A 19544-nucleotide genomic window follows, 5' to 3' on the forward strand; every position below is an offset into this window, starting at 1 on the left:
CGCGGGCCGGGGGCTGCGGGGCGGCAGCGGCGGCCGCGGGGGCGCCCGGCGGCGGCAGGAGCGGCGGTCCCCGCGGGGCGCGGCGACAGGACGGGCAGCCTCCTCCAGCCTCCCTGCTCGCTCTCTCATCACTTCTGTTTCTCCCAGCCACAGCCCTCACACTTTTCTTTCTCGATCCCCCTCTTCCTGCCCCCCCCACTCCCACCTTCTCCTCCTCCTCCTCCTCGCCGCTCTCTCCCGAGCACTGATTTGTTTCAATAAATCGAGCTCAAATCCCCCGGTGGCAGCCGTCTCCGTCTCCTCCTCCTCCTTCCCCTCCCGCTCCCCTCTCCGCCTGGCTCAGCTTGATGCTGCTCAAGTTGTGATGCAGCCCAAAAAACCGATCCCCTTCTCCTCAATCCGAGGCAAAGGCGTGTTTTCCCAGCTGCCTTCGCCTCCGCTTGCAAGCCCCCCACTCAGCCCACCGGCGCCGCTAACCCCATCACTGCCCCGACTCCAGCCGCCGCCTCCGCCCGGCTCCTGAAATAGCCCCGCGGCTGCCGGGGCCGCTCCGACTCGGCGCTGCCCGCCCGTGCGCAGGATCCGCCCCCTCTGTCAACCAGCCAGGCTGCTCTCCTCCCGCCCGGCAAACTACTTTCCTCGCACGCTTTATTATAGGAACGCCTCTGCCAGCCTCTTCCTATCAGAAAGCCTCATTTAGGGAGAAATTTTGATCTCCCAGCCATGAGCTATATGGTGTTGCTCGTTTTGGTTGGGTTTCTTTTTTCCCCGAAGCTAAGACTTCATGAAAACCCTCTCTCCAGGGACTGGCAGCAACAAAACAACAGCCACCGCATTATCTCTCTGCTCAAGGCAGATACAGGTTCACCTAGAGGCAGAGCCGAGTATCCGAGGATATCAGCAAGTTCCTGGCTCTGGCTGTACTACAAAAGACAGATCCGTCCTTTTGGAACAGGGAGATATGAAACTGCAGCCCTTACATTTGCAAAGCACCCGAAGAGTAAATGTAAGGGAGGAGAGGCTCAGGCGTGGGAAAGAGGCACAGCCTTAATGGAAAGAGCAGAGCAGCACCAGCCGGGATGTTTCCGCTTCTTCTGCGGACCTTGGAGTAGCCTCGGTGGCTGCCTTATCAGACGAAAGTGGTAAATGCGTGCTTAGCTTCTGAAGTCCTTGGGAGGCTCGGATCATCCGGGTCGGGACGTCAGGGACTGCAGCGCGCTCGGGGGAGGACAGTCCCGGAGGCTTGAGGGGAGGGATGGGAAGGTGGGCAGTACTCTGCGGCGCTGCAAGTCCCCCGCTCCGCTCATCTGGGCTCAAGGCATTACCCCGAAAGGCAAAAGCCCCAAGGTCTGCTGGAGCCTGGGGGCACGGGGCACCACGGGGCAGGTGGCCAAAGAGAGACCAAGCGGCTGGTTCTGGCAGTGCCAGGCCGGGGCCGGGGCCAGGCCACGTTGCCCGGGGAAGAGAAAGGACCGCTCGGGCATCCCCGTGTCCTTTCTCCCGGTAAAGGAGGGGAACACTGATTTATCCTGCTGAATAGCGCTGCCGCATGAGTATGCAACAGGTAGTCCTTACTTTGTAAAGGCTGCAAAGGTGAAAAAAAAAAAATATGCAAATCAGAGCTGTATTTACAGGTCTCCAGGAATTGGGAGCAGCTCCACGGCAGCGCCCCGGGCAGCCGGCGTGGGCAGCGCGGGCCGGGAGAGCGGTGATGGGCGGGATGTCGGCGGGGCCGGGGGCGAGGGCGGCTCCAGCCCCGGGAGGAAGCCGGGGCTTGGAGCGACAGCGGAGGGGGAGGAGGTGGCCAGGGTCCCTCCCCGTCCCCGGGTGAGGGACAGACCTCCCGGGCAAGGCGGTGCGGTCCTTCCGCGAGTGGGCAGGCGATGAAAGCTCTGCGCCGGGGCACCGAACAGTGATGCCATGCTGTGTTGGGTGCTTTTTTTAATCTCTTGAAAAGTCCACTTCTGTTAGTGCTCTTTATTTCCCACCCGTTGGCATCGCTGCCAGGCGGCTGGGTTCCTGCATCCAAACGTGTCTTCCAGGTCACACGCCAGAGTACCTTTTGTGGCAAAGATTGCACTGGCTGCTGCCGGTGTGTACACCTACTAGAGCTGCTGGCAGGACTTCGTTGGGCCAAGTCCTTTAAAAATTACAGAAAATACTTTGAGGAGAGGCAAATGCAACAAACCCACTTGCAAGTGTAAGCCCCCTCATTCTCCCTGCGTGTACAACATTAGTAATTTACTCGTTTGGGTGAGATAACCAGAGTATAGAAGCAATATGAAGTGGCTCAGATGACCTAGAAAAATGGCTTATAAAATACAAACTACTGCTATATTTTAATGACATAACATTTGCATCAGGCCATCACACATTATCAGTGTTTCCTACCAAGCTGTTGTGCTTCAAGTTGTTTTTTTAATTATTATTTTTAAAATTTTTTTTGTCAATACACTGCTGGGCAGTTCAAGGAATTCTCCCTTACGGGAATGTGAAAGAGAGTGAAAGAAATGGCAGTTGCTGTATTTCATAATGAGAAATAGTAGTTATTATGGAAACACTAAGTATTAAAGATGCCCTACATGAGGGATCTCATAAATGTTGTTTTGCACTACCATATCACCACTCTCACTTGGTTTTGGCTATAAATTCCAAGAATAGATGGGAATTCCAGCTTCACCTACTAGATTTGCAAAGTGTTTATGCCTGTGATGAAAGGGGAACTGCTCTGTGGTAATTTATGAGTACCCTGTTTTGACTTTGCTCCATGAACAGAATGGTTCAATTCAAAAGGAAAATGAAAGGAAAAGTATGGCTCAAGATAAGCCACTTTTCTACAAACAATAGCTGAGGGACAGTGCCAGGCTTCTTTGCAGTGGAGGGGAAAAGAATTAGGGATGTGAAAAAAGGAGCACATTCACAAAAGGCTGGGAATTGTCTGGGAGAATTAATCTGAGACATTTAAGTGCTTGATAGAGCCCAGTTTCCTGTGGTTACCTTGTAAATTTTACATTGCAAAGACACAAATAAATACGTCTTTTTCTATCTTACTTATCTTCCCCCCCCCCCCCCCACTAAATACTTTGTTTCAACTGCTAAATGCTTTATGTTTTAGATGTCATGTTATATCGCTGTGCATCACCGACCACGAGCTCCTGCAGGCAAAGAGGACTAAAACTCATCCTGACTTCTGAGGAGGTGCCCTTGACAAATAGAGACTCAGAATAATGAAAGGCCCATGACAAGGCAGGGTGACCTCAGAGTGGAAAGGAGACTGGAGAGTAGATACTTCTGTAAACTCTGTGTACCTTTGTGTCCTGTGCATCTTCCTCTCACTGAAACACAGTAATGTTCACTGTCCTGGGCAGCACCAGTTCAACTAGGCACCTTAATAAAGTGCTTTATTTGCATTAATGCTCAAACAAAATCCAGCTGTGGCCCTGAAAACGTGCTCAACAGAACGCATTAGAGGGAGACGAATGATCAGTCACATCAGGATCCCTTTATGCTATGCTGGCAGTATAAGGCATTTAATAACAAAGAAATGCAGCCCCTGTAGCCCTCCCTGGGCATGTGCCTGGCTGGGTGCAGATGGTAGATTTGTGTGGTATGAGGCCAGCTGTAAGATTTTGGCTGTGTTCCTCTGTCCTCTGCTGTCGTGCAATGCCATTTGGAGATCCCTACGAGAATGGCGTGAATGAGGATAAGACCCTAATATGAAAGCTCAGTACATACCACAGAAATCTCCATTGGGCTAGGCAAATGCCCAGTAAGAATTACTGGTATCATATTACTTATTTATTTATATCGAAACATTTTTTCCTTTACTTAAAACTAGTTATTTGTTCTTACAGGAACACACAGTCACAGACTACCAAGACCCCCCTAATTCTCCTCTCTCTTTCTTTTAATTTGTTTGTAATGTCCAATTGTTTTCTCTTATCGTAAATTAGTCATGCACTCCCTCCTGGTGGAATGGTTTCTTACATGCTTGTGTAGCTCTTAACATAATAGGACGTCTGGGTGTTGGTTGAATAATACAAATAATCAGACACAACACTTTTACAACACGTTTATTTTGGCAATGCTGATATCCTTTGTCTGATTAATGCTGACATTTGATAACTGAGCTGTATTTGCACAAATAATTATGAAAAGTAGATGCTAAGCCTGACTACTTAGATTAGCTATCACACATCTTACAAAGCACAAGACAGTTTTTGGCAGTGTAGGACTGCCTAAATTCTTTTCTAGGGCTGAGGCACAAGAGAGTTTACAATTACTTAGAAAAGATGTGAAGAGGCTCAATCTAAATGTAAATTTGTCCCTCACCAGCCCATCTTACAGTAGCCTAAGCCTAAGCTGTTATTTTCTCCTATTTCAAATCCCTATTTGAGATCTTCAATGACACCATAAGAGCAGCCAACTTACAATGGCCAGGCTCAGAGTTATAAGGGAGGACTGATGTTTACAGAGCTAAATCAAAATACTAAATGAAGACACAAATGCATCCATACAGGCCATATGTATGGATAACCTAGCATAAGTCTGGTTGAGTCTATCATTATTCCCCCTTTATATGTTGCAGATCACGAGCTGTAATTTCTTTGTGGGCACATTGTGCTCTGTGATTATACCATCCCAGAGGAATCCTAATCAGGGCCAGCAGGTGTTACAGTGACACGTTAACAACAGCAATGAGGCATAGCTTCCACAGAAAAATGTGTGACATTTTCAAGTTCACAAATCCTGTTTTGTTTTCTTCTTTTTTGCAAGTTCTCCCTCAACCGCTCTCTCTCCCTGAGGGATTCAAAGCCCCAAAGACCTTTTTTAAGCTTTATTCTTGGTCCCAGGAGTTATATCTAGATTTTCACTTCTTGCTCTTTATTTGTACAAAACCTGATTATTAAAGGTCTCAGTTCTTCACCGGAGCTTCTGTCCCACAGTAATGATATCACTAATTGCCGTAACTCAATCATGGAATGGAAATAATTGCATGACTAGCTCCTGTAAGGGACTTTAGCAGTAGAAGAAGAGCATAGGGAGATGTTAGGCACATTCATCCAAAACTGTGATCCCCCAAAATCCATCAGCCAGCCCTACAGGCTCCTAACTCTGTTGGTAATCTTAATTTTGGCCATAAAGCTCCATGGGTGACCAGAGCTTTTTCTCTGTATTTGTCCATGCCTGCTCATTCAGAGCCAGAAGTGGAGCCCCTGGGCATTGTGCAGTTATCACCAACGTTTCTATAGGGATTTTTGGGGTCCACACAAAACACAGAGGCAATCAGCTTTGATGAGAGAACAGCAGTACCTCACCTCTTGCAGAGGTGGCCATGTGACAGGGCAGCAAGTGAGAAGCCTGACTTCGAAGCCTTCCTCAGACTGCAGGGATTAAAGACCAAACCCTTAAATACCAAGGGGCTGGTGGGGCTTGCTGACTGCTATCAGTAATTCCTGCTAGTGCTGAGCCTTTGGGTGTGCGTGTGAGAAACCTCCTGGGATCAGGCTCAGGTTGGGAAGCAAACGTGTCTCTTGCACCCTTGCTGGGGAGAGAGCTTGCGCCTCCCTCTGCAAGCAGCAGGTGGTTCCCATAGGTGAAGCCATCCCTCCTCTTCCCAAACATGGAGCTACCTCTTCTCCCAGTTCCTCCAGCTCTGAGTTAGTGCTACCCAGGCTGAAATCTACAACCCAGCTACAGGTGGGTGTTCCCAAGTGTGCACTGTTCCTCTTTCAATATCCAAGGAAATGTCAAAGAGACAGAATGTAAAGTCTTTTATGTTCAGCACCACAAAGGCAGAGTTTTTCCAGTCTGATGCCTGCTTGAGAGTCACAAAAGTTCATGCTGAGGTCTGACTCGGTCTGTTACCCATGGTTCCATCTCTGCAGAGTACAGCCAGCTGTCATTTCCAGTGGGCAAATAACCTCCAAAATTATGTATCATGATATTGTACCAAGGAGCATATACCCTGCTGTTAGAGTTATTACCTCTTTTAGAACTAAACAAAGAAAACGTGGTTTCCAATAGTAATACATTTATACTTTTTCTCCTCACAAACCACCTGTGATGTCAATAAACACCCACATGCACACTTCAAAATGTATCATCTGCTTCCCACTGTAGGCACAAGTACTTAGGATCTGCTATTGTCCATAGCACACCACTGTGTGCCACTCATTTTCCAGCTCCCTAACTTTCAAAGGATCATTTATGTTTGACAACATGCAACAGGGAGAGACAAAATAAGTCAAAAACCACTGAGACTCAAAGGCTGTCTCTAACCATAGGCACCAGAAAAGGAATAGCTTGTTTTGGGTCTTCCATCATAGACTGTGTGGAGCTGGTATAGAAAGGTAGTGTTAATTTATCAGGTATTCAATGGGGAAAAAGAAAGATGGGTCATACACTTGTTACTTACTGAAGATGGATGCTTTTCACAGTTTCTGGTTATTGAAATTGATATGCATTACTGGATACACTGTTTGTAAGATAGTTTGATAGAATCTCAACACCAGAAATATTTCCCAGAATTATGAGACATTTTAAAAGCCAAGGAGCCAGACTAATAAGATGCCTGTTGGTTGGCAGGGTGACCAGTTTGGCTATCCTGCAAGGAAAGTGTCACCTTTCACTGAGCAAAACATCAGTCTTAGAATATTACAAATTATCCATTTCTAATGGTACAGTTGGCTGAAGAAAGCTACAGAAAATATCATATTCTGCACACACACATACCTCTGATAAGTAACCAATACCCCAATATAGCAAACATTTAGTAGGATTAACTTCCTAGATATATCTCTGCCGAATTTAGCTATTAGAGTCAGTATTTTTCCACAGTGCTTCATTCCCACTTGTATTATTTCCTCCTATCCTTAGCACCTCTACAACAATTCTTTTCTGACCATGACTAAGGAGGCGGTTCCCAGCCGAAACTAACCCCCACATTTTCATTCATTCGCACTTCAATTCCTCCTAAGATGCATGGGCAGACATGTTGCATTTTTTGCTTTACCTCTTTTCAGTAATTTCTATAAATCTACCTCCATTTTATCCTAAACCTTTAGGACCTGTGGCTTTAGTCCCAGTTCCCTTCAAAGCTGTAGCCATTTTTGATTTAAGTCTGTTTTTTGAGACAGCTGCTCCTTATTTTTTTTCCCGCCTCTGACAATCCCAAACAATTGCTTCTTACAAATACTCTGACTGTCATGGTTTAGGACTTCCTTTGTCCTCAGTGCATCTGCTGTTCTGTTAGGGCTCAGAAAAGCTGATTGCTGAAGTCTGCTTCACAATTCCTGTGTTTCTACATGGAATTTCCTCTCCAGCTCTCCTATCCACATATGGGGCATGTCATTGCATTCCCATGTGACATGCAAGCTCTCGATTATGCAGCACCTTTGAGGCAAGCACACAGCTACCTCCTGCAGTTTAGACTCAGCTGAGAAGGCTCCACGATGAGTTGAGGAATCAGGGATTTTTAAGGAGCATGCAAACCGTGTTTAAGGACCAAAATTAAAGGCTCAGAAGAAGCAGAGCCAATGAGCAGGAATGCATTATCCTGACATAAAGAGAAGTATAAGCAAGTAGAGACTGATTTCCATTCACTGGAGGAATGTTTGGAAGATGGACCATTGATTGTGGGAAACGTGGAAGAATACAATACCTACAATCTCAACACTATAACTCACCAAGAATGGTATTAGGGGTATGCTCAGGGTTCTATGCTCTTTCAGTATATATGTAATTAATTTTTGAATTTAAATAAATATGCTAGCACCTCATTTACAGAAGCCAAAGAAGCAGCTTTGCTTGCTTTCTTGTCTTGTAGGGTATTACAGTTTGTTTATTATCAGTAGCAGAATGGGGAGTCCAGGTGTTTCCCTGCACCTGTAACAGATGGTTCAACAATAAAGATGTTCACTAAACCAGGGACCTAATATTCTCTGAAAAATATCCTCAGATCAACAGACCCTTGTAGCATATCCAAGAGGTGTCATTAGGACTGAATTATTAGAATTTCAGAAAAGGCTCAAAAATTTGACATGCTGTATCTTTAAAACACTTTGGGGGTTTTCTCTTTTGAGGCTAGATTAAAGCAGTTCTTTATATAATTTAGTATCAGAAATGCTGGTGTTTTATAAAGAATAAGATACAATCTGATAACTAATTGTTTTACTGCATTTCAGGTTGTAGAGTTGAGCCCAGAATTCTGTTGAAGTGTCTTGCCCGGGCAGGAAAAACAAGGAAGAAGAAAAGCTTTCTAGTTATCTTATTTTGTAAAAAAGCTTGGAGTCTGTTCTCCAGTTTCTGACGGAATAAAGATCTCTTTGTCAACTTCTTGCCTGGCAATGGAATTAAAGCTCTGCTAATCTTTATTTAAAATTGTGAGGTGACAGCATGGTGCTAGCACTGACCAGCCTTGTGATGTTAAATGTATTTAAATGCCTCACCTGTACAATAATTAGTCCCATACTCATATGAAGCTCTTTTTACATTAAAGACAAGATAATCCAAACCCTCAGTTTATTGGATATGTATCTTCGTCTGGGAGTGATTACAAGTTCACACTGCTGTCCTTCTTACACTGATGCTGCAACTTCCTAAATGAATTTTATCCTGACCCTTGTTAAGAACAGGCACTTGTTGGAGAGGTGCCACAGGGGTGGGTGTCCCAGGAGTGTTGCTCACATCTGATGCCAGCCCTCAGCCCCGAGCTGAGGAGGAGACGGGACCCGAGTTTGGTTTTCCACCCTTTCTCCCATCTGTGCTGCTGTGGGCTTGGCTCTCTGTCCCAAGGGCTTGTGTTCTCCACCCCAAGGACGGGCTGGTGAGCTGCATGGTTTGCTCATCTCTAGGTAGCTGGGCCATGTGAATGGTCCAGGAGCGCGGGCTGGAGTGTGGGCTGGAGCCCTGCACATGCTGCCTCTGCCGCTCGTTTCCCTGGAGAACGTTAGATCCACTGACTGTGGTGGCACAGCTTGTGACTGCTTGGGTAAGACTAGATTAAGCCTAGAGGAAAAAAAAGTGTAGGAAGATATCCCTACCAAACCGGGACGTCAGCACAGAAGTGAAATCACAAACCAGCTGCCGCTCTGTGTGAGTGCAGAAGATGATTCAGCATTGGATGCAACACAGACATTAATTAAAAATAATAACAAGAAGCCATTGAGACTTCCATGGAAAATCTAACATTCTTCTAAACATCAAGAGCTTATGAAATGCATAATAAACCATTTAGTTCAAAATTTTCTGAAGAGTTTTTATAACATCTGACTTTGGAGGTTCTTGACAATTCATCTTGTAATAAGCTAACAATTTACTGCAGGGTGGCAAGTATGTAGGTATGACTGGAAAAAAGGAAAGCTGTTAATCATTGAACTTGTCAAGGAATATCACAATAGGATTGGCATTTTCAACCTGTTTATTTGAAATTTAGAAGAGAAGGGGAACATCTTCAGTCACCAAATTTGCTCATAGCAAAATACTATTCTGGTGGCTCCAGACTGTGACAGACTCTAGGAAAACCTTAATGAAATTACATAATAGACAATTTTGTGGTAAACTAAATTCAGACCCATGCAAGACTGGGAACTAGAGATGAGCAAATAATTCTTTCTAAAATGCATTCAGCATATATTGCTTTTGTATGTGTTTGAGAAATGCTGAAGACATTTATGTGAATATGATTGAGAGAGGTTTCTGAAAGTTTAGAATTAGCTGAATTGAGTGAAGTGAAAAAGAAATATACGGCAGAGTGGAAAATGTGACAGTACGACATAGAACATGGATCAGCCTTTCTTCACCAGTTTTGTATGAGAGGGAACTCTACAGGATTTTGAAAATATAAGCTAAAACATATACTCTGCATCGTAGCTTAGCAGCAATAAGAAAAACTAAGCTAACAAATATAAAATGAAGTTTAGAATAACAACAGGAGTAAATACAGAATGGGGGAGAAAAAAATCACATTCTGAAGGGAAACAATAGAAGAACAATAGAGAAGCTCAGAGAGTTTGTAGAGCCAAAATGATCAGTTTGCTATCACAGGAACCTCTTTAATGTTGTCTATTCTTTTGGACAAGTCAAGAAAGAGTTCAGTAGTTAAAATCATAACTTTAGTTCGCTTTGGAAAGGAACTACTCTGTGGGTTAAAAGTAAGAAATGTGTTGGTCCCCCAGCCAGTGGGCATTGTAGCTGTGTGTGCTGAGAATAACTCGGAGATGAGAACTGGATTAACTTTTCATCATTTGATGAAGATCTGTGCTGAGCCTGTTTTGGCACTCCTTAGAGATAACTAGCATCAGATTGTAAGTTATATCGCACACCTAGATTTCTGTAAATCTACCATCACACAGCAAAGTGGAAAATTTGGGGGAATGGAGAAAAAATATGGATGAGGAGAAAAAGGAAAGCAACGTTACAAATAAAATTATCTTCCAATAATTAATGAAACCCCCCTATGTCTAGGACATACTTCCTGTTACAGTATGTTTGGAAAACTATCCCAGTGCAGCCTGACAATGACTTGTACCTCCCTCTCTTCCACGTGTCACATGCCCTTTCCAAGTGGGTGAAGAATATGGAGGGCAGGGAGGAGGAAGAGACTGGTGGAGGCTCCATGAGTCACCACAGCTGTGTACAACACCTGCTGGCTGTGCCTCCCTCTAACAAATCCACCCCATACACCACAGACCTTTCTTGCATGAGGATATCCCTCTGCTGTGTTCAGTGGTGCAGAAGCCTTTCATTCCTCTGAGGGTGAGCAGCTTTGCTCCAAGGAGTCTCAGCATAACGTGGCAATTCATGAGGAACACGGCAGTGCAATTCCACTTCAACAACAATGAGTTTATGTTTGTGCCACCTCTCATTTTTAATTCATGAGTACATTAATTTTGTATCATTTGCATCATAACTAGAGGTTTGCCTGCAAAGGAACACTAAGGATTCATTATTTTTATCTTTTTTCCTCACTGTTCTGCTTTGCTCTTAGTAACCTTCTTTACACGAATCAATATTACTTTTCCCAAAAAACAGGCATGTGGGATTTATTCAGGCAAAGTGCTGATTTAAAACTGGGACAATTCCCTTTAGCAATAAACAGTGAACAATGATGTAAAGTGTTATGGTGTGACAGCCATCATCTGAATGAAGAATACACACCTGACTCATCCTTTTTGCTGTCTGTCAACAGCAATACATTTGGATGTGGCAGTGCTTCTGTATGTCACACAACAGGTTGCCTTCTCATTTCTTTTGGACTTTTGTACTAAAAATATGTGCTCTCCACATTCCAAAAATGTTTACCTGTTTTTATAACACTCCTGTTCTTCACTGAAGGCCAAGAAGGATTTGTAACATCTATTAAATCAGCACTTGTTGCTAATTATTTTTATCACATTTTGTAACTTTAAAGCTCCCTTTAGTTGCTTTAATTTTGGGCTCTGTACACCATCCTTTTTCCATTCAAGACAAGAGTTCACTATCTCAGGAGGCAAAGCCATGTACTATTTTAACAGACTCCCAAAGAGATGAAAAAGTTATGAATGGATCTTGTGGTCTAGATGAGCACCTATTGTGCTGATGTGACTGTATGAAACACAAAAAGAGGATAAAAGGGGAGGTTCACTTTTGGCATTTAGAATCTTTTCCTTTACTACGCTTTCCCTGAAGCACGTCCCTGCCTTTGTTTAACTCCATCTCCTCCTTTCTCTTCTCTTTTAACTGCTGCTCATTCAGAGTATTAAAATTCCCTTTGTCCTTTGGGCCACATTACTCCTATCTTCAAATCCTTGTCGCCTGCAGCATAATTTTTAAGGTCTGATCCTCCCATCTTTGTGGGGCTACCCCTGCTTCATGCTTCTTTCCAAGCATAAAATGTAATTAGAGTAAGAAAGATGCCGGAGGCCTGCAGAGTTTGAAACCATTATGTTTAAGTCTGGCAGTAGGTCAAGGCAGAGATGCAGCTGCAGAACTGCACTTTGGTGTATTTTTTATGCCTGATCTGTAGCAGAGGTGAGTTGTGCAAAGTACCTGCTGAAACCTTTGTGTGATGGGAAATCACAGTGCCAGGAAATATACCACCAAAAAGAGAATGGGAGGAGAGGGGAAAAAAATAACAGCTGCTCATTGAACTCATACCTCACTATGGGATGAAAGAAGGTGACCAGGAAAACCTAGTCATGGGTACTTGGCAGTGTTTTCCTGCCTCACCTCCTCAAGAGCAAGTAATGCCTGTCCATCGCAGGAACAGCAGTCACAGCCTTTCATGATGGATACAAACTATGGCTTCAATCTCTCTCTCTTTTTTGCTCCCCAAAATGACACATTTATGGTGTTTACCCTTGAAGAACTTTCAAGAATATGTACTTGCTAGTTTGCTGCAAAATTAGTTAAAGACTCAAAGTGATGATATATGTATCCATTCCTGTATCATGCATGGGATATGCTGGGAGGAATCAGGTTACAGTTCTGCTAAGTTAATAAATGCTGTTTTGGGTAATCACTGTGATTGCACAGACTACAGGCAAGCTCAAGACAGGAGTGCAGGTGACACTTCAGTGGTCATTGTGTGATCAGAGACAAGCCAGGTACATGTTTTTCTATGTCCAAGCTCATTGTCTGCAACAGTGCAGCTCCCTGGAATGAATCTGGAGTCTCCTTCAGTGACTTACACTTTGGGAGGAACCAAGTGCTACAACCATGAAGGTTCAGACTCGAGTCCTGCTGCTCTTATTTGATATCATATCTGTAGCTTCTTAACAGCCCTGCAAACTCAGAGCTCAGCCCCTAAGCTAGAGGTCAAATTCTCAGGCTGTGTCTCAATGGCTTGATAATGTTCTTTTGAATATGGGAAAAATTCATAGGAAAATACAAACTGTAAACTCAGTATTCAGTAGATTGTATGCTTTACTTTTTATTCTTTGGTATCTTAGTGAATTTGCCCATAAATCTGTGTTGCTACTGCTTGTTTTATCCGGTAAGTGATATTAAATACTGCTATTCTTTTGGCTGGGTATAATTTGTCCCAATTAGTATGCATATTTGAAATTTTACGTTGTATTAAATGACGACTACAACCCAAGCAGAACTATCAAACATAAGGTTAAGAATTTAAATCTATATTGTTAACTCAAGGCCACCACACAGTAAAGAGCAAAGCCTTTTAAAGAATACCACACAATACATTACAGATCTAAGCTTTTCAAAGCAGGATATGCAGGATTAGGGCTGCATTTGAATCCAAACATGATAAAAGGGAAAAACCAAATAGGCAAAACAGGACTACTTTACAGTGTTACATAAGAACTCACATAGGAAAGTAATTCAACCCCTGATTCTATTTTGTAATGGTATCAGGAGGAAAAACAATATCTAAAAACATGAATTTCTTTTTTAATTTGTCCTTATCTGATCTGATACCATAAATATCAAAATGCTTTAATCCAAACTGTATGGCTGTTGCCATCACAGCGCCGAGCTCATTTTGTTTGTGAGCCTCAGTCCTGTATTTTCTGTTTCAGCACAATTCAGCATCTCTTCAGTACCAGCTCAGCTCTGACATTTGGGAGTTTGTGACCACTGAAATACTCAGCTTCGTGACGCTTTTCAAATAACCACAGCATTATCTACACTATGTTCTATTTTCAAGCTGGTGACAGATATTCTCAGTACTGACTCAGTCTTGAAGTCCCTCACATTTTCAGGAGAAAATGCTAAGATTACACTGTCCTTTGGGACTATGTATACTGCCTACATAATATACATCTACTTTGTAAGCAGCTTAGGGTAGGAACCGTGTATTATATAAAGTTGGGTGTATAGCCAATGCCCTTATTTAGTAATAACCCATACTTCCACTCCTCCTGACTGCAGTGCCTGGTGGCAGACTGGGATTTGTTTGTGAGGAGATGAGTGGTAGCACAATAACATCTACTAAAATGCACTTGTTATTCCTGCCTTTCTCATTCAAAGATGAAGACGGCAAGCAGCCAGCGGCACAACTCCTTGGTAATTGATACGCATAAGAGGCTCCTAGATCCTACCCATGCCATTCCATCTTCTACCTCCCCAGGAAGAAATGCTGTGATGGAGATGGCAGCATCATCTTCAGGAGGGTACCACTGCTCCTTTCCTTCCCTGTCTCCCTTGCACTCTCCCCCAGGCTCTCAGAGAAATATGTTGCCTTTGAAACTCATGTGCCAGGATATTATTCAAAGATTTATGGTTCCTGATTTTTGCTACAGTCCGCTTTTGCGGTTTTGTTTACTTGGCAGGGTGAGGGAGGGAGGAGGGAGCTGGATTAGCCTCAAAACCCCACAACAAAAGGCAGAAAAGCGCTGCTTTAGGCATTTAATAATCTGCATTTCTAGAGAATTACTGAATGTGCCGGAATTATCTCTGGAAAATCTGGTGTATTCTAAAAGTGTTATTCATAGCGCTTAAGAAACACTTCACATCAAAATAGATTTGAAATCAACAGGAGTTTAGTTCTGACCTGGTAACCACTGCCACATACCATAAGAGAAGAGCAAAACAAAATGTTCTGGTTTTATTTTACTCTACCTTTAGAAGCATAAACGTTACACTGATAAAAATAATCAGAACCACTGGGATCCATGCACTGGGAAAAAGAAAGGCAAACAGTTCAGGGTTTTGGTCAACTGAAAAATTTTCTTCCCATTTGTAAAGACCTTTACAGCTGAGAGGGGACTACAGTATTTCCCTCAACATCGTTTGGGGAGAGGACTGGACTATTGCTTTTGTGGATATTTTTTTTTTAGGAGAGGAAGAAAACTACCTAGTCTTTGCTCATGGTATTGGACAGATATCATGCAGTGGCTCAAAATGCTAATTTGCTTAATTGCATTAGTCCACTCCCCTCCTGTTATGGGAATTCAAGCTTCAATGGCAAATTCAACCTCCTAATGAGATTATGGTGACGTTCCAAATATGAGGCTGTGGGGTGGCAAAAGAGCCACGCGTTTCCGTGGTGACTGGCTGAGTGGTTAACCCTGGTAAGATGGGGTGGAGGGGAGAATCAGCCTGAGTGACAGTACTTCATCCTTTAAAGTTCAGTTCGTGTCTGAGCAAAGCAGAAATAGTGCCAAGCAACGACCATGGGGAAATTACCGTTGTTTTAATCTTTGTCTTTTCCAGCTGATGTCAGTAGAAGGGGACAAGACAAAGGACCTCAAGCTGTGGTAAAGATCATTAAAACAGAAGAGTATAAAGCCATGGACATGCCTGTGCCATCTATTAAATATTAATATCAGCTGAATGCAGATATTTTTCTTTGTTATGCTGTTTGATACCATTGCGATTATTACACCTTTTATCCACTTCATGTAGTTTTATTCCTTTTTTAAGCTCCTTTGTAATGAAGGTGCCTTTTAGTCAGCTCCACCAGCTAATCAGATTGCTTTCCCTTCATTACTCACATTGAGCTTTTAAAGCCTGAAGCCTAAGCTAACTGGAATATATGGTCACGATTTAAGTAATGTGGAAGAGCTGAAACTATGCCAGAAACACAGCACATAGCTGTGTTTTTATTGCCTTTGTATTAAGAGCAGGTGAGATGCTTTTGAATCAGGGACTATTCAATCAAAACCATGCCCAATTACTGTACAGGACTATAACAGACGTGTTTATCACTCACATATTTCAGTGGAAACAACTAATAGCCTTTTTTGCCATTTATCCAATAAACTTTGTGAAGACAAATTCAGGGCAATGTTAAAGAGATCATGTCTGTGAATGGAGAACGACAATAATTTTTTGGGAGTATATTATTTTTTCCCAAGGTAAAGATATTTCTGAGTCAGAGGACAATGCTGCCCACATGCAATTAAGGAGTCTATAACCCCCATACACAGATCCCCCGAGCCCAGTTTAGTTCACAGCAGTGCAAATCTAGGGAATTTCCACTGTGGTCAGTAAAGTTAAGCTGTTGTCAGAAATAAGCATAAAGGCAAAATTGTTACCTCTTTTCACAAGCCTGAGTATGTGAGAAAAGATTGGAGGCGCAGGCCCGTGGGCAAAACTGAATGAAGGGCTTCAAGGGCTAGATGAATTCAAAAGTGATAAAAAACTTACTCTGACCACCAAGCACCACTGGCGTGTGATTTGCCTCTCTCCTTTGTGGCTGCTGCCTGGGAGGGTGCTGGTGGGGAACAGCAACCTGGTGCAAGGGCAAGAAGAAAAGGAGAGACCATTACTATGTGACACCACCAGCAGCAACTCCTAATTCCTCCACGCTCTAATTTAGTACGACTGAGAGTGTCATCAATTGCTGAAATCTTTTCACTATTTTTAAACCTTAGGGAGCAAATGGAAATCACATTTTAAAGACAGAAACTTAATTAGGGTTTTTGAGAGCTAGTCATTTACCAAAGGAGAAGCGGCAAGGGCAGCTCTACATTCCTTACCTCTCCTCTGGGAAGGTTTCTGATGTCTGCTGCCGATCCACGTGGTGTTTCTTTTATTGTGGATTTATCTGTGATGGCTCCCGGCAGATCGGTTTGATGCAGCTGGTCATCAGGATTAAAATGGAAGAATCGATAGGTTTTTCAGTTTGCATTTTTGTTTTCCTTAATTACAGGAAAGCCCGTAATTCTCATAATCACATCCTGACCTTGATTCCCAAGATCATCTATTTTTGAAGATACCTACACTGTAATCAAAGTTGCCATTACGGCTCTGCTAGTTACATGTATAGCTGCTTTCATCTAGCTAGACTCATATTAAAGGTTCCTGCAACATTTAGGCTGCTGAAGCCAATGGCAGGAAGGCTGTTGCAGCAGTGGAGCCCTTACAGCCCCACAGGGGATGATGGGCATCCACTTGTGAGGACCAAGGGCTTGGTGGCCCTTCCCATGACAGCTCCTGTCTCTATGGCTCTGCTGGAGTCACACTTCGGCTTCCTAGAATAATTTGTTACCCCTATCACAACCAATTGTCTGCAGTTAGGTATTTAAAACATGATCTTGTTCAGTCCTTCAGCCCAAGTACTTAGTAAGTGCGTGGACAATTTTGTTCATTAAGTTCTCACAGTCCATGTGGGGTGAGAGCAGCAGCCACTGCTGTTGCTGTGACACACATTTGCAGCTCCTCCTCTTTAACTCTGGAGTTTTTTAATGGAAATTTTTCTGCCTTGCCTTTCTTTAAGTTTCTTTGTTTCCTGTTGCTCTAGAGATCAGAAGTCATTCTGGTGTAATTCTGAAAGTTCAGCAGGACCAGTAAGTTAACAGTTTAAGAGGTTGAGAGGCTGGGAGGAAGGCAAGATAATCACAGCACCTTCATAAGGTATTTAACACTCAACAAAATACAATCAAATATTTTGATAAATAAATTAGGAGCCTAATCTCTCTTGGCTTTCCTAACAGTGAAAGAGATGACTTGTCCTGATTCCACTTGGTGGAGAAACCTAATTAAAGCATCCAGATTTAGATGAGTTAGTATATGATGTGACGACTCCTTCCCACTCCTGTTCATTTTTCCACTGCTCACATGGGTAGGAAATTCAGATGTATGTTACTATTTTTTTTTTAGCCACGTGATGTGACCCCTTATTGTTAACGAGAAGAGATTAACCTTTTGAAATGTGAGGATGAAATTACACTCTTTTCAGGACTAGAGCCACGAGCTACTATAATAATGTAGAGCCTAGGAAAGAGCTATGGAGACACCCAAATCTCAGATCTGAAATTTGTTCCTATAATGAGAAAACCAGAACACTTATTAAATGGTTATTTAAACAGGCTCAGGATCACAATCCCAACCAATTCTGCTTTGGCCAGGAATAAAGAAGAGTTAAGAGAGCAAGGATGCAAACCCAGACCTCCACCCACAGTTTCAGTGGGAGAAAAATTCATCTTCCAGATGGGTTTTGCCATTGACTAATCCTGCAACAGCAAGAATTTTTATTAGCATTAAGAGGCCTAGGAACTAAAATGAGCTCTTAAAATGCAGCCCCAACACTGTCTGGAACTGAATTTTGGGTGTGTAATATACACTCACAACAGTGTTTGGCTGTACTATGTTTTGAACACAGCTGCGAGCACTCATGTACTTATTCCCTTAGAAACATCCGTCTAGGTTATGGAAACATTAGGAAATATGGTTCTAGAAATCCCTAGAAAATAACTACTAGTTATTATGAGAGACTACTCTCATCTGACCAGAAGAACTGTGGAATATAGACAATGTTATGTGGAAATTAGGGGGGAAAAAAAGGATATGAAGGCAAAGAAATACCAGGATATACCTTTGTTATGCTGCATTACCATAAAATATAAACAAATGGGAGAAAATGCTCTCATGATTCCAATTCAGAATTTGAGGGATTCCTTAGTTACAGCTCTGCCAGAGGTGAGGGGTAAAGGACACTGCCCTTCTGAATGCCAGCAACATTTTCAGACTACCTGACATAAGCTGAGGCGCTTGTGTGTCCACAGGGGAGGAAGAAAAAGGTATAATGCAATGGGCATTATGTAGGTCCCTCCAATTGTTGTGGTTTAACCCCAGCTGGCAACTAAGCACCACAGAGTCCCAGTCACTGCCCCCCTACCAGTGCAGTAGGGGAGATAATAGGAAGACTCAGACTCATGAGTTGTGATAAAGACAGTTTAATGGGACAGAAAATGAAGAAAACAATAATAATGATAAAATAATTCAAATATACAAATCAAGTGTTGCACAATGAGACAGCTCACACCAACTGGTACCAGTCAGCTCTGGAGTGGTGGCCCCCAGCCAGCTCCCTCCCAGTTCATATACAGAGCATGATGCCATATGGTATGGGATGTCCCTTGGGTCAGCTGGGGTCAGCTGTCCAAGCTTTGTCCCCTCCCAGTTTGTGCCTCTCCAGCCTTCTCACTGTCAGGGCACAAGAAGCTGAGAAGTGCTGTAAGTTGCTCCACAACAACTGGAAACATCAGTGTTTTCAACCTTACTCTCATACTAAATCCAAAACACAGCACTGTACCAGCTACTAGGAAGAAAATTAACTTTGTCCAGCTGAAACCAGGACAGAAAATGCAGAAAATACTTACCTACATTAATGCATCTCCCTTTTAGTTCTACTGTCTTGCACATCACTTGGAATGTCATGTCAAATATTGCAATGCTAGAAAAAGAGGTTTTGCTGCTGTAGTTGACATAGTTTCAACAAAAGCTGAGGGCTGAAGTTTTCCATCCACCACAAAAGTAGCCTGATGTTGTATATTTTAGAAACAAAGTACATACAGACCATTTCTAGTTGAAAGATGCTTCCACTCATAGGCTAATGCTTTTGTTGGCAAGATCTAGAACATGTTTTTTAGTATTATCAACATTTGTTTCAGTTTCTCTCTTCCATTTCAGCCTGTCTGCTTCTTTCTTCCTTCCTTCTTTTCCATGCCTTCTAATTCTTCTGCTCCTACTGCAATAGTGCTCTGGAGGCTCCTGGCAGTCCTGTCCATGCGTGCATGAGACCTCCATGCTACAGCTCCTTGGATCCTGACCCAAGGGTCTGAGCCCTGCTTGCTGGAGCTGCCAGAGGGCTGCTG

The 19544-nt window shown here is 43.2% G+C and overlaps 1 long non-coding RNA gene across 1 annotated transcript; it reads left to right on the top strand.

Annotated features, from left to right (window-relative positions):
• Positions 1-41: 41 nt before the first annotated feature.
• LOC116450099 lies at positions 42-15714 on the top strand. Its single transcript, XR_004242678.1, has 2 exons — positions 42-1142; positions 15157-15714. It is a non-coding gene; the product is annotated as an uncharacterized LOC116450099 (long non-coding RNA).
• Positions 15715-19544: the final 3830 nt, after the last annotated feature.

This window comes from Corvus moneduloides, chromosome 1, assembly GCF_009650955.1.
Source record: "Corvus moneduloides isolate bCorMon1 chromosome 1, bCorMon1.pri, whole genome shotgun sequence".
NCBI lineage: Eukaryota > Metazoa > Chordata > Aves > Passeriformes > Corvidae > Corvus > Corvus moneduloides.